The 15,839-nt window shown below is 39.3% G+C and overlaps 1 non-coding gene across 1 annotated transcript; it reads left to right on the forward strand.

Moving 5' to 3' along the window:
* The first annotated feature begins 727 nt into the window (after positions 1–727).
* On the forward strand, positions 728–809 carry trnas-cga (transfer RNA serine (anticodon CGA)). Its single transcript has one exon. It is a non-coding gene; the product is annotated as a tRNA-Ser (tRNA).
* Positions 810–15,839: the final 15,030 nt, after the last annotated feature.

The following is a 15,839-nucleotide window of genomic DNA, read 5'->3' on the forward strand; positions in this document are numbered from 1 at the left end:
ACAAATTCTGGTGATGTTGACCCAGTCTTCATTTTCCTCTTTTAACAATGTCGGTGTGCTGGCTTATGATTTGTATTTCTTTTTGAATTCTTGTAAAAATGCAAAATATTCAAAGCATTTTGGCTATCCCTGTGTGATAAACACGAGAATGGTCTAAACTATGAGTTATGTCATATGCAGCACTTTTATCAAATTTGGCTTTGACTCTGTTTGCAATATGTCTGATTATTCCATTGCAAATTAATGTACTGAGCTGCACTGTCTAGTCAACATTGAACTTAGGTCAAGCGATGTCCTGCACTACTCTATTTCCAATGTGCAAGTTTCAACTTTGTTGACTTAGATTTCTGCTCACATGTACATTCCAGTGAATGGTTTACATGACACCTTCATCAGCTAGGTGTGATTTTTTAAAAACAAAAAGAGTGTTCATGCAAAAATGCTTAGCCACCTTGAGCCGTCCCACGTCTTCACGTGGGAAACCTTGGAGGCCACGGTAGTGTTTTAAGTAGCGGATCAGTCTAATACTCTGACAAGCTTTTGGGCACCTGTTCACCTGGAATTGACATTAGTTTGCTAAAATAGTGAGTAGACCATTCGGGAGATTACTGTCTTTGAATTTGCATCTCAGGCCATTTGCAGTCCTGAATCAATGATATATGGGGACTCATAATTGAGCTTGAAGAAGTCCTAAGACTTAACCCCAAAGTGCCCAAAGCATGTAACAGCTGCGATGGCCGAGAGGTTAAGGCGTTGGACTCGAAATCCAATGGGGGTTCCCCGCGCAGGTTCGACTCCTGCTTGCAGCGTGATGGGATCAGATGTTTTTCTCCTGATGGCTTTGCTGGAAGAATAAATTCAGAGTGTCCTGTAGTTCTCCTTTTGCATATGCTTGCCATTCCATTTGCAACTTTGTGCCAGTGAAACTGTAGGAGTCCTAGGAATTGAAGCAGAAATAGCTGCTTTGTCGATAAGTTGTGATGACCCAGGGATTAATGTGTTGGTGTCAAGCTCCAATGTGGTCTCTTGCAGAATAGAGAATTTAGTTGCTTATTTGAAGTGATTTCTACAGAGACATCATGCCACCAGTGTGGAGAACTTGCACTCCCAGACCCTTTCCTGAGCGATCTACCTGCCACATAGCAGTGTCTTGTTTCATGTAGTGGAGAAAGCACATCCTTCTTACCTCCGTGATGTCAAGGGCATGTAAAAACTCTTCAACTATTGGACATTCATCTTAGCTCAGTGAAAATTCTGGAAGACTATTTCTCACATGCAAATTGCTGTGGTGTTTGCCTATGCTTTTCTTGTACCAGCATTCCAGGGACAGCACCATCTTTTCTCTTTAACTATAACACTTTATTTATTACACTGTTTACTCCAGTGCCCACCCACCAAAAGTCACTAACAAGATGATGTACTTGCAAGTAACAGCAGTAGTAGCAGCAGCATGACTCATCTTCATTCTTCCAAAGTTCACACATTACCCTGCTGCTGCGCTCCCTTCGTTTGCTTCCAGTAGCTGCACACATCAGATTTAAAATCTTGATGCTCACCTACAAAGCCAAAAATGGGCCAGCCCTTTGATACAGGGAGTCAATGGTCAAAGCCCGATTCGTACCTCAAGTGCTTCAAACCTCAAGTATGGCTCGGCTTGATATTCCATGCTCCAAGTCTCATGGAAGACGAGCATTGAGACTCTTTTCTGTCCTGGCTCACAGATGGTGAAATGAACTTCCACTTGCTGTCCTGACAGTAGAGTTCCTTGAAGTCTTCAACCACAGACTAAAGACCCATCTATTCATGGAATATTTAAATGACAAATGACCCTGCTCCTATATTGACTAAGTAAATTAGCACTTATTGTAGGGTATTATTTATTATACTGATGTTGTCTAACAAACTTTAGTACTTATTGTTTATTGCACTTATCATTGTTTAAGATAGACCTTATGCATTTTGTACTTCTTGGCAACAGCAGTGATCCCTCTATTTCTACAGTATTCTAGATCATTGGTATATTGGACTCTAACCTACTGTAATGGCTAGGGTGTATTGTATGAGTAAATGACAAAGCACTTTTGTAAGTTGCACTGGATAAGAGTGTCTGCTAAATGCCGTAAATGTAAATGTAAATGTAACAAATACATCTCAAGAATTGACACTGTAGTCCCGAGACAAGTCAAGAGAGAAAATGTACAATCCAAAGTCAAGATGGACAGTTATCAAGCACTACCCTTCACGTAATTGTCAAGTCACCATATTTAATGTCGTTACAATATTTGACACCAGCAAAGCATTTGATGTAGTTTATGAAATTGACAAAATCTTTCCATGCTCTTCAGTCTTGGCGTTGATGGTATGCATGTTTTGTCATGTCTGCTTAGAGACAATGTCGCCACTGTTACAATGTGAATGTAACAAGTACATCTCAAGACTTTACACTCAAGTCCCAAGACAAGTCACAAATGAATAAATACAATCCAAATTCAAGATGGACCGTTACCAAGTACTACCCTTCAAGTCATTGTGCTATTGTATTTATTCATCTATGTAGAAAAATCTAATCTAATCTACTTTAATGACGACTGGCAGATGTTTATTTAAAGATACTGACTGAGATTTACTCCTTCACAGGTTTTGAAATATTCTGGATCAGTTTAACTGCAACAAAAAGGTTTTTAAACATATTCTGGTGATGTTGACCCAGTCTTCATTCTCCTCTTTTAACGTTGTCGATGTGTTTTTTACAATGTCAGTGTATTTCTTTTCAAATTCTTGTACAAATGCAAAATATGGCATATACCTGTGTGTCACGTAGACTACATTGCTGTGTGAGGCACAGAAAGGTTCATTTGCACTTGGCTCACTCCTGTTGGAAGTTTGACTGTGTTATGATACAGATTTGTTCAGATTATTGGCCAGATTTGGGCATCATTCACTTTTTCTTGTGGGTCAGAGCTCAGTTCTTTATATGGCCAACATCATGGGTATAGGAAAATTGCTAACTGGGTTAGATCTTATTTTCAGCATAATTCTTGCAGATCCACTGTGCATGAAAGAAAATTGTGCACTTCTTAAAAGGTAGTAGGATGGTAAAATACTCTTAAATGTCTACTTGGTTCAATATTTATCACTACTTGAAGCTTTATAAAATACACAAATCAAATTGTTATCAGATCACTTCAGTAGATTCTGGAAGTTCACGTCCTCTTCTACTCATGATGTGATTTGCAGTCATTTCTACTGTAGAAATTTGGAGTAATGGGATGGAAAAATCCTCTTAAATGTCTATTCCTTACACTATATACACACACTCATGCTCTTGAATACACATACACATGTGCAAATTAGTTAATTCACATCTTAAGGTTATGATCACAGAATCAAAATCAAAGTGAAAGACAAGTTAGAGAAAATGTCTCTTTGAGAATATGCTATTTCAATGGGGAAGTTCATTAATTGTAGGGGAATGTTCTGGAAATTAATGTATAGTCTTTGATGTCCTCATCTTGGTCAAGGCTGGTCAAGCTGCTGCAAGGCTGAGTGGAATCTTGGTCTGCATCTGAGTGTGTTTCAGTGCTTGGACTGAAATAGTTTACTCAAAGTGCTGAACCTTTTGGGCAGATCAGAAAAGTGCTGCTCATGGCTTGAGGGCTTGTAATTCCCAGCGTGAGGGTCTCCGAGCATCTCTCTCACCTTGGGTGAGGCGTCCTTGTGTAGGTAGTGATAGGGCTTTTTGCCACTGTTGTCACGTATGTTGCAGTTGGCACCATAATCACGCACCAGAACACTCAGGACTGATTCGGGCCTGTGAATAGCAGCGATGTGTAGTGGGGTGTAGCCCTCGTAGCTCTTGGTGTTTACATCAACCCCTGGCCTACCTTGCTGTGAAAGAAGAAGGATCTTGCGCATCATTTTGCTGTTTCCTTGTTTAGCATCCCAGTGAAGTGCTGTGAAACCAGACATGAAGTTTCTCCACTCTGCCAGCTTGATGTCCTGGAGCAGTTTGGTGTCTTTGTTGATGTTTTTCTGGGCTGGTGAAGCAGGTGCCACAGAGTGCCTCCGCTTGGTCATGGCTGATCTGTACAGGTCATATCCATCGTTCACTTCATTCAGTTTTCCATAACACTAAAGTATTATCATTGTTTTCCATAACACTAGTGGCATAACACTGCTGATTTTAGTTTTCTATATAATTTTTTCTTTGCTGTTCCACATTTTTCGAGTGTGGTTTGAAAGCAGTTGGTAACACTCCTTTAACCAGGACCCGACACAGGACCTGTCACTAGTTCACAACAGACAGTGATATAGTTAATTCAACTATATAACAACTTAAATGGACTGCAGTAGGGTTTTTATTATATGTTAGCCAGCATAAAGTACTCTGCTCAGTCAGTTTATTTGTCATATACATAACAAAGACAGGCTTCCCACTAGCGATCATTTTTGAGGACTTTTCCAAGACATTTTTATGATGGTCTAGCTAGCTGGTATGGCAAACAGGGTTAGGGTTAGGGTTCTTCACCGAAACCTACAGTTTTGCATAGAGACAAATTTAGATTGTTGATACATACCTAAATGTAGGATTCAAAGTTTGGTGTACCATTAGGTTCCCTTAGTGATGGAACCAAACTCAGGTCCCTTTGTATGAGAGAGTTGTAAAAACAGTGTAAGCCACCCAGAGAAAATGGAGAAAAGGACCCAAGTGCACAACAGTTCACAGAGATTTGAGGTTTGATAAATTACTTACAGGAGGTTTTGAACATTTCAAGGTCTGTAAGTTTGGCTCATTAGGACATATAGAATTATAGATCATGTGTTTTAGGTATATAGATAATGAAGATGATGTTGTAAATCAGAGATATAGAAAATGATAGACCAGCCTGCTCTAGTGATCTGGAAAGGGGTGTTTATATGTTACTATTATATACTGGCATGTGAAAATAGCTAAAAATTAAATTGAGAAAAGTACATTATTTTGCTGTCAAATGTTCCTTTCTTTTTCAATTTTGCTCACCCAGATTATTAAACACGAAAGCATCTACAGAACCAAAGCGTATTGATTGTACCAATTTACAGTGTATTCTGTGTACTTGAGTGCAAAATATTTCCATGCTATTTCTCATCCTTCTCACTCTCATTCTTGGGGAACACTTTTCAACATATTCAAAATATGATGTTGAAATGTTTTTAGTGTAGGACTTTGGAGTCATGGGATGGCAAAATCCTCTTAAATGTCTATTCGGTTCACTATATATCACTACTTGAATACACAAATCAAACTGCTATCCGATCCCTGTATGAAATTCTTGAAGTAGACGTCCTCTTGTACCCATGGCATGATTTATAGTCATTTTTACTGTAGGAATTTGAGTAATGGGGTACCAAACTCCAGGTTCATATATGCAATATTGGAAGCTCTATAAAATAAACAAATCAAATTGTACAAGGACCACCCCCACAGCAGCCTGAATACACCTCCAGATCATCATCTCTTTACCAGGACCATGCCTCACAGCAGCCAGACCACACCCCACATCAGCGCCTCTGTACCAGAACCATGCCCAACATCAGCCTGACCACACCCCCAGATCATCAAATCTGTAGCAGGACCATGCCCCACAGTGCTGAAGCCACCAAAACACCACCCAATTCTATTGAGATGTGTGACATCAAACAAATATTGCAATGTATTTGTACAAAAAATAATTTATATAATAGAATACAAACAAATTATCTTGTATTAATAACAATTATTTTTAACCCCACAGAAACAACCATGATAATGTAATCAACAAAAATGGAAAAGAACTTCTGCAGCTCTGTCAAAGTCTGGGTCTGTATGTCGTCAATGGTAGGACATGGGGGGACTCCTTAAGAAGATACATGTTGTGCTCACCTCTTGGGAATAGTACAGTAGATTATGTAATAACAAATTTAGACCATTTCTCTCTCAGTGCATTCATTGCTAAACCACAAACCCCTCTGTCTGATCACAGCCAGATTGCTGTGTTCATGAATAGGACAGAGACTAACACTGCACTCGCACAGCCCAGTAAGCTGTACAACACTAGGTGACCATACAGATGGGCCCAACAATTCCAGAACAATTCCAGAAAGAAATCAGTACTGCCTAAATTCAAATACTTTTAGATGCCTTTCTGGACACCACATGTGTTCAAAGTATACAAGACTCAATCTGGCAGTAAAACATCTAAATATGTTCTTAGAAAAGACACCAGCAAAACCAAAATTAAAACAAAAGGGTGCATCAAAAACCAAACCTAAAAAAAGATAATTGGTCAATTTTGGACAAGTGGAATAAACTTAAAAAAGAGATCAGGAAGAACTGGAAATACAAAATGGGGACATTTGGACAAACCATTTCCAAACTCTCTTCCAGACAGTAGAATCAAATGCAAATCTTCAACAAAATCCTATAAAGCAAAAACTGGAGGTGCTACAATTGGCTAATCAAAACACATTAGACTTCTCAATTACTCAGCAGAAACTTCAGGAGAAAATTAACAAACTAAAATCAAAGAAGGCATGTGGGCCTGACAGTGTACTAAATAAAATGATAAATTTTTCAAGCTCTAAATTTCATTTGGCTATTCTAAAACTGTTTAACCTGAATGGAGGTTTTTTCCCTGAAATCTGAAACCAAGGATTAATAGCACCAATCTTTAAATCCGGTGATAAATTCGACACTAAGAATTACAGAGGCATCTGTGTGAACAGTAACCTAGGGAAGATAATGTGTAGTGTAGCATTTTAAATTCTAGATTTCTGAAATTCCTTACTAAACACAATATCCTGAGTAAAAGACAAATTGGATTTCAGCCAAATTACCACACCATTGCCTATATTTACCCCCTATATTATTATAATTATTATTATTGTTTATTGGTAATAGGAGTTGTTGTAGTTATATTATTGTTGTACTTACTATCATTGTTAGCAGTAATTTCTTCACTAAAGCTTTGGCACAATTGAATTGAACTGAATGTGTGTGTGTTTGTGTTCTCATAAAAAGTCTTCAAGTGTCCAGAACAACCTCTCAATCCCAGAACACCCTGAGCAAGAGAGACACAGAGAGAGGGAGAGGGAGAGGGAGAGAGAGAGAGAGAGAAAGAAAGAAAGAAAGAAAGAAAGAAAGGGAAGAGAGAAAATGGGGAGACAAATGAAGGGAGAGGGACAGAGAGGGAGAATGAAAGATGAAGAAGAATGGAAACAGAAACCGAGAGTTGATGGGTGATATTTTGTTGAGTGAATGAGAGAGTGAACTTAAGAGACTCAGAAAGATACCCGAAAGAGAAAAAGCAGGATTAGATGTGGGAGTCTATTGGATGATGGATGACGAGTAAGGGCAGTGGAGTCTGACACAGCTGGAAACAGCCCTCAAGCTCCATCCATTCCAACTCCAAACTTGGACAAATGTGGTCAAAATTGGAAAAAGATCTTAAGGCATTCTTGGCAACTTGCTTGTCTAAATAGGAGCATTATTCCTGCTGTCATGGAAGCAAACTGTAACACTGCATGAATTCCATGCCTGTTAGTCTGGCTGAGATTGCTTCTAGTAGCAAGGAACCATTTATAAAAGTCTTACTGAACCCACTGACAAGTAGGGCTACCAAGGTCTGCACAAGGGCAGGTATGAGCAATCATTTTGGGAACACAAACTTTATAATAGGAACTAGAATAGATAAGACCTTTGGAAGATCTGGCAACCCAAAACAAACTTTGATGTTTGTACCAGTGTGCCAGTAATCCCCCCAGCTACTTGTACATCTGCATATCTTCCAGTCTACTTTTCAAAGAAAGAAAGTAAGGGATAAATATTATGCTGAATTTCCAAAGCACTTATATTTGTCATGTTGTGAATACGATGTTACTTCTGTGCTTGGTGGAATAGAAGGTAACATGCCTGCATACAGGATATTAAAGTAAAGGGCTTGTGCGTTTGTGTGGCTGTCTGTGTGTGTGTGTGTGTGTGTGTGTGTGTGTGTGTGTGTGTGTGTGTGTGTGTGTGTGTGTGTGTGTGTGTGTGTGTGTACGCGTGTGTGCGTGTGGCCATGTGTCTGTCTGTGTGTGTGTGCCCATGCCTAAAGTTTGACATTGACCATATGTACAGTGTTTATATCATCATACAGTAACAGTGATGAAAGCCAGTGTGTGTCACAGGGTGTCGACAAGTGAAAGATCCATTATGAAGAAGTTGGAGAAAAATCTGTTATTGCTTATTACAGCCTATTATATATAGATTGCAGGCAGTAATAATGGAAGAATAAGAGGATGAAGGAGTCCAACAGACAAGTAAAAGAACCCTTATAAAGAAGTTGGGGGAAAAGGAAGAGAACGGGGCAGTACAGCGCTGCCTATACATGAAGTCTCAGTGAGAAAGAATGAAGCCCAACTCAGTGTCCTGATGTTCAGTGCTTATGAATCAAACACATGCTATTAGTTTAGCATGGCAGGCCTGGTGAGGCTAATTCACTATAATAACGATAAAGCCCTGAAATTCATTTGTATTCTAAAATTTGTGAAATATTTTTCATAAAACATGTCTGTGAAATTAACTAACTGTCCCTCTGAATATTTAGTTCAGTTCTACATATAAGTGCCTTCACTGTCATGTGGTATTATGACATCACAGTCTAGCCCTATGATGTCACTATGTGTGTAATAAAACTAAATATAAATCTATGAATATAAATCTATAAATAGGGGTCATTTTGCAAGATGGTCATTAAAGAAGTTGTGAAGCGTTCATGCAGTTTGGAGCGTGTCTGATCTGAGGCAGGAACTTTCCCAAAGGTGAGTACACATAAATGAAGACAGACTGCTTGGAAATGTCTTGGCCTCGGACTAAAAGACATTTTGTGAAAGAGTCCAAGCGCTAAAAATCAGATTGTAGAAGAGGGAAAAGGCCACGGCTGGATAAACTTGGTCATTGTCTAATTCTAACTCTCTCTCCAGCTAGCGGAAATTAGCCAGACTGTCATTAGCGATCCAGGTAGATGTACCACATGCATAAATAAACGCCAAAGAGTCAAGCTTATTTGAAGTCGTTTCTAGTAGGCTGTGTTGTTGTTGACTTAATTATGGATAAGCCGTTCACCCGGTGAGCTCGAGATTATAAGCCAAACCCGACACGTCCACGTGCTAAAGACAAACCACGCGACTCTTGTGATCGTACACGAACTTTCCGATTCGCACACTGCTGATGTGAGATTTTAGCACCGATCACAACCTGAGTTTCTCCTAAGAGCGGCATAAATGTTGGCCTATGTGGGAGCAGGTGTAAGGTGAGGCTTCACAGCTCCCTTTTCTGTGGGAACAGAGTTAAACTCTCCAACAGCAGGTGCGCGTGATGGCGACATCATATCAGCTTTACATGTTCAGCTAGAATAAAGCAACGTGAGGCCTGATTCAGAGACTCGGGAGCACATTAGTCACGTAACTGTTGTTAAGCAGCTTTGTTTAGAGCTCAGCATGGTTTATATGAACAATATAATTTGTTTATATGAGAGATGCAATTAGTAATAGTGCAGGTTGCTTAGCAATGGGCATACATTCCAAGTTTTAAACGAGCACATGCATCTCTACTAGTCTTGGTGCAACAGGCTTAAACCTCTCTATGAAAAATGGTCTCAGTTTCCGCCAGTTTGGCAGTTAATCCCAGTTGGTGCACCAGCCCTGGGGACGAGCATGAGGACCGGGCATCCATTCAATTCAGCTGGATCTCAAAGTCACGTCCTTGTGCACTAGCGTTTACTGAAAAGAAATCAAGTCGGACTGAAAGGTTCACGGAAGGTTTTACGGCCACATTTCTTAAGTCTGTCATGCACCATGTCACCCCCTCCACTCCGGATGGACATGCCAGTGCCTGCAGATCTAACTACACCTGCTACTTGGTACCTTCATTAACGCTCGTGTATAAAACCTCCTGGTCTGTGTTCCAGTTGCGAAGTCTCTTTCTGCACAGCGAGCGTGTCTGAACCTTGTTTACACTTTATGGCTTGTTTTCTTCTTTCAACCTATGCCTGATATTATGGTTCCTGCCTTTGCACCTGTAGTGGTTTGTATTGTTTAATCCAGTCTTTACTTTGTTCAATAAAGCCTTAAATTCCTTTTTATCTGTGTAACGATGAACGGTTGGAAGGTGAACGCACACGTGGAGAAGCGCAAGATTTATTAAGGGCTGATGCAGAATCATAATCACTACACCAGCCCAATGCCATAGAATACATGATACAAAGAGGCTGAGAGTACATGCTGAACAAAAGTAAACAACACAGATGAAGACAAAGTGGAAGGAGGCTAAAACAATAACACAAGCAATGACAAGAACACTTAACTAATACTGGCAATAGAAAACATGAGGCTTGGACTACGAACAGAGGCTGGGAATAATAATGAGCAGCAAATGAACAGTGCACAACACAGGGATTTCCAATGCTTTGCCCCATTATCTGAAAATGACCTTTGTGGTTTCCCTTGTTCCACAGGTTTTATTTTAACTGAAGTTTATGTGGAGTTTTGATGCAGTTACGAGTTGCATGCTGATAGTGATGGTTCAGTGTCTTCTGGCATGGACTACTATGTTTGCATTGCAAATCATTGGTGGTATCCTTTCACTGCTAGAAAAATTCGTAAGTGCTGTTAAAATCGTAAGTATAAATGAACGTTTGTGCATTAAAGAAAGCATAATATTTTTTAAGCTTATTGCAGTATTTTCCCCAGGATAGCTTTTTAGCCTAATGGCAATGGAGATAATGTTATTTAGCCTTTAATAATGAAGCTTTATTGAAGCTAATAATTTATTTTAGTAAGTTGTCAAACATTGTTGTGACATTTTAGGAAAAAAGTCGCACACTCGATGTATATTGTCTGACTTTTTGTCGGTCTGAAAAGGAGAGGGTTTTTTTACACCTAGTGGAAACTATTGTGCAGTTCCTGAGTAATTGTAGCTCCTATACATTTCGAAGAACAATGTGTTGTTGATGCTGTAAAATTGCTGTTCTGTGCATCTTGGTGTATGTGTGTTTATGCATGTATGTAAAAAGAATGCTAAATATTATACACGTTTTTCATAGTGTGAAAGAGTCAAGTCCAGTTTCGCCACAGTGTTTCCACAACTACAGCGCACCGGGACTCCCTCATCCATCCTCCAAAAGCCTGGCAAGGCTGCGCTTAATGAGCCTAACTGCCTCCTGCTACCTGTGGGCATGGAAACCTCCGATCGCAGCTCTGACGTTGCCCAGAGTCGGCATACAAAGTTTGCATCTAGTAAGGAAAGCTTGCATGATAGATCGCTGCTGCCAGAGGTGAAGTATATGACTGCCAAGACAGGCAGAGCCCGCACACTGAATGAGGAGAGTGATGCAGCAGCTGATTTTGCAGTTGTGAGTAAATGTGTCATAAGATATTTTCATACAGTAGTCATTTTATGCATAATCTCTACTATATGTTTTCTGTTTTTCTGTCTGGAGTTGGCATTCTCAAACTGTCCCATGCTTAATGCCATGGTAAACAGAATGAAGTAATTTGAATCAATGTCTGAATACATGTTAGAAAGTGTTATTATAATAGGAGGGGCTCATTGTTTGCTGTGGCTAAGATATGTCCACTCATAAGGCAGTGTCTTGTTGTTTTCATTCCTTCAGAGAGACTGGATTTCCCACGTTAAGATGAGAGTGGATGAATTGGAGGCAATAATTCTGATGGAAGAAGAGTATGAAGGAGTCCAACAGACAAGAAAAGGAACAATTAAAAAGAACTTGGAGAATGTGGAGCTCAAAGATGAACTGAAGTCCCTGAAAGCTCAAATGGAGATAGTAGGAACACAAAAATGAAACCTTCAGTTCCACTGCAGTCACATACAGTCAATGTCATACTATAGACAGAGGGTGATTTTAGACAGAAATAAGGAGATGTCTTATGCCTACAGCACAACTTCACAACTCGACGAGCAATGTGGTGTTGGTCATGTCAGATTGCTTTTCTGTGTGTTAGTGTTTTTGCGCATGTGTGTAATAAGAATGCTAAATATTATGCACTTTTTCCACAGTGGAAAAGAATCAGGTTCAACTTCCCTAGAGTGGTTACAACACTGCATCCCACCAGGACTCCCCCATCCATCCTCCAAAAGCCAGGCAGGGCTGCTCTTAATTGCCCCCTGCGACCTGCAGCCACGGAAACCCCCAAGCGCCCCATTGCTGTTGCCCGGAGGCAGCACAAAAAGTTTGTGTCTAGTACACACGTCCCGTATTGCAGAACAGGGCTGACAGTAATTATGGAGGAGGATGAAGGAGTGATAGTGATTATGGAGGAAGAAGAGGATGAAAAAGTTCAGCAGACATGTGAAGGAACCTATAAAAGGAAGTGGTGGAAAAATCTATGGAATGTCCTGATAAGGACTAAGAAATCTGAGGAAAATGCAAGAGAGAAAGAGAGAAAAGCAAAGGAAAAACAGCTGCAAAGGAAAATTAAGCACCATATTAAACAGGAAAAGGAACGGAAGAAAAGACGAAAGCGCCGGGAGAGGGAGCGTAGACTGTGCAGAATGATGGAGATGTTGAGGCTGAAAGGCTTCCAGAAAGAGCAGAAGCAGCAAACCAAAGGAAAACGTAAATCAAAACGTAAGGGAAAAGGATTTCTGCAGCGATTGTGGCTCTCTGTGAAAAGAAGATGAGGGCGCATTGGATTGGAACAATATACAAAAAGTACCACTTTTGTAATAGACCATAAACCCAAAACTAATAAAATCAATAATGAATCTGAGAAGGCTTGATGTTACAAAGAACACATGTTAACAGTGAAAGCAAGTCCATTCACAGCCACTTATGAAGAACATCTGTTTTCCCCAACACACAATCAGCTTCTTCAACCATGAAGTGATAGGAATCAGGAATCAGTTCCAAATTGTCCGATCCATCGGAATGATATGCCTCCAAGATGATCACTTCTTTTTAGCAATGCGAGGATATTTTTCTGACAGTTGAGAATTGCAAAAATCTTGAGCGTCATGATGTCAAACCATGTATGCGCTGCAGCAAACTTGCAACAAGGGGTCAGAGAGGGGAGGCCACCCCAATGCTGCTGCCAGGATTGAGGTTAAAATGGACAGGGGTCCCATCTGGGAGCAGCAGCCATAGAAACCCGTGTGCCACACGAGAGGTTGGTCTTTCCTCTGGTTCCATGCATGATACTTACATCAGTTTATTCTCAACAGACACAGAGCAAGAGACACTGAGACAGTGTGATGAAGAGGAGGAAGACTATGCTCAGATCATTATTATGATCATATGGCATGGATTATAACATGAAGCTTCAATAAAGTCATTAAACTAAACCTGATGATGATGATGATGATAGTAATAATATTAATTATAATCATAGAACAAAAAAAAGTACACAGTCAAGTTATAAAACAGTAAAAACATAAGGATAAAGCACCGGATATTAAAATTATAAAACCTGCTAATACTGAGTGTACAATAGAAAACAGAAAAACAGAAAAAAAGTAGTTAGAGGGATAAAACTTTATGATATTAAAAAAAAAGTTTATGAACCATGTAATTTTCAGACTCCCCAACTGAGATGGATTATGCAGATCTGTGCCCTTCAGAGCTATTAGACTGAAACAGGTCAAAAGCATTTATGACAGGCCCCACCCCACCCCACCCATGTGCTCCACACGCCCCACATGATCAACACAATGCTGAGCTGGGATTTGACCTGACCGTTAAGATTTGTATTCTAGTGTTCATCCTCTTCACTGGATGTTAAAAATAACCACTGGCTATATGCACAGTAAATGGGGGAAGTGTGACTTGTGTGTCACCTAGAGGATTTCTAATTCCTAATATTTTCTAAAACATTCCACCATTAATTATTAATCTTAATTAATGATATTCTTCCATTCCACTGAAATTTATATATAAATATTTTATAGTTAATTTTGATCACCTGGCAAAAAAGTGTATATACTCAGCAAAAACCATCACAAAGGCAAAGTTCCTTCAAAAATGATTTAGTCATCAAAATAGCTTTAAACAAAAATAAAACAGTAAAACAAAGACAAATACAACTTTTTGTAATTAATTAATAATCTGTCTATGCACATCCAGGTCTAAGCTCATTTGTGAACGATTTGCACTTGTTCACTTTAACATTAGTTATCTGAAATTATACAAGCTTATTTTTCCATCATTTAGGTTGCATTTGAGCTCTTCTAATACAAAACAAAAATGTAAAAAAAAAATTAAAAAAAACCCCACCTTTGATTCTTGGGGTGTATAATGTGTCTTTTGATGCTGGAGATTAATTTTCAGTCATGCTCTACATTTCCTGATTCACTTGGGTAAATAAATAAATTCAACACTTTTCCACTATTTTCCACTAGGTGTCCTAGACATCTCCACAGTGTCCAAAAACCTCTCCAAATGCACACAAAGTCATCAGTCACTATACACTGAGTTTGCATGTTTATTTTGGCTAAAACATCACAGTAAGTTACTTTAGTAAGTTCCACAACAATTATAGCTTCATAGCATCATTGTTATTAGGGGAAAATACTGTAATACTGTAAATGCTGTAATACTGTAAAGAAATAATAATCTTTCTCATTTATACTTACATTTTGTAGAAGGATTACGATTTTTTCCAGCAGTGAATGGAAACACCCAGTGATTTGCGATGCAAACATTGTAGCTAGTCCATGCTAGAAGCACCCAGACAACTCCACATAAACTTGGCGATCAAATCATTCTTACAGCTGAATGCGTTTTGCCAAACAGCGTCAAACGCATGCGCAACACTTTGTCTGCTTACAATGCGGAAGCTGGTTCACAGTAGTCTAAGTGTTCACTATTTGTTGAAACAGCTGCAAATCACGACGTTTGCCACTGAAAACGCTTGTGAAGTAATATTAAAGTTCCCCTCCCCTTCACACCTCCGTGAGAATTGCTTTCATTCAAAGACAATGGCGCTGCAATGGCCAATAGAAATCAATATATTGATGAAAGCCAGTGTGTGTCATGGTGTGATGTCACATGGAGTGATGTCAGTGTTGTGTCCATGTGCTTCAAAGTGTCACTAAAGTCTCAGGCTTTTGTTGTTCTACGTCACTAAGCATTTTTTGTTCTAGCTGCAAGCTAACGGTGCTTTAACCTACCTATGCTTTAGTTATCTTGAAATAATTGAGGTTCATCGCGAGAGGGTGCTGTTCACTTTTATGACCACAGCTTTCTTTTACGTATATTTTTTTATTATGGAAGAAGTTGTAGCATTTACTGGGAGGTGCATGGCAGAGCGAGACATACCTGCTGTGGGCTTGTTTGCTGACCCCTCAGTGAAATCAAATGTGGTTGCTGAAGTTCTTATAGTGTGGAAAATAAAAGGAAACGTCAGTGCCCGAGATATATTTGCAGTATATTTGACAAACTAAATTACATAAATTTGAATTGGGATTTTCATGCCATTTGCAATATATTTGACACACCACTGAAACATACTTGAAGTGAGATTTTCATTCCATTTGCAATATATTTGACACACCACTGAAACATACTTGAAGTGGGATTTTCATCCCATTTGCAATATATTTGACACACTAAATGACATACTTGCATTGGCATTTTCATGCCATTTGCAGTATATTTGACACACTTAATGACATATACCTGAATTGGGATTTTCATCCCATTTGCAGTATATTTGACCAGACTAAATGACATACTTGCAATGGGATGACATACTTGCATTGGTATATTTTCCATCCCACTTGCAATATATTTGACAATGTTAAAATACACTTGAAGTTGGAGTGT

Source organism: Electrophorus electricus, chromosome 15 (assembly GCF_041902795.1).
Source record: "Electrophorus electricus isolate QZ-2024a chromosome 15, ASM4190279v1, whole genome shotgun sequence".
NCBI classification, from domain to species: domain Eukaryota; kingdom Metazoa; phylum Chordata; class Actinopteri; order Gymnotiformes; family Gymnotidae; genus Electrophorus; species Electrophorus electricus.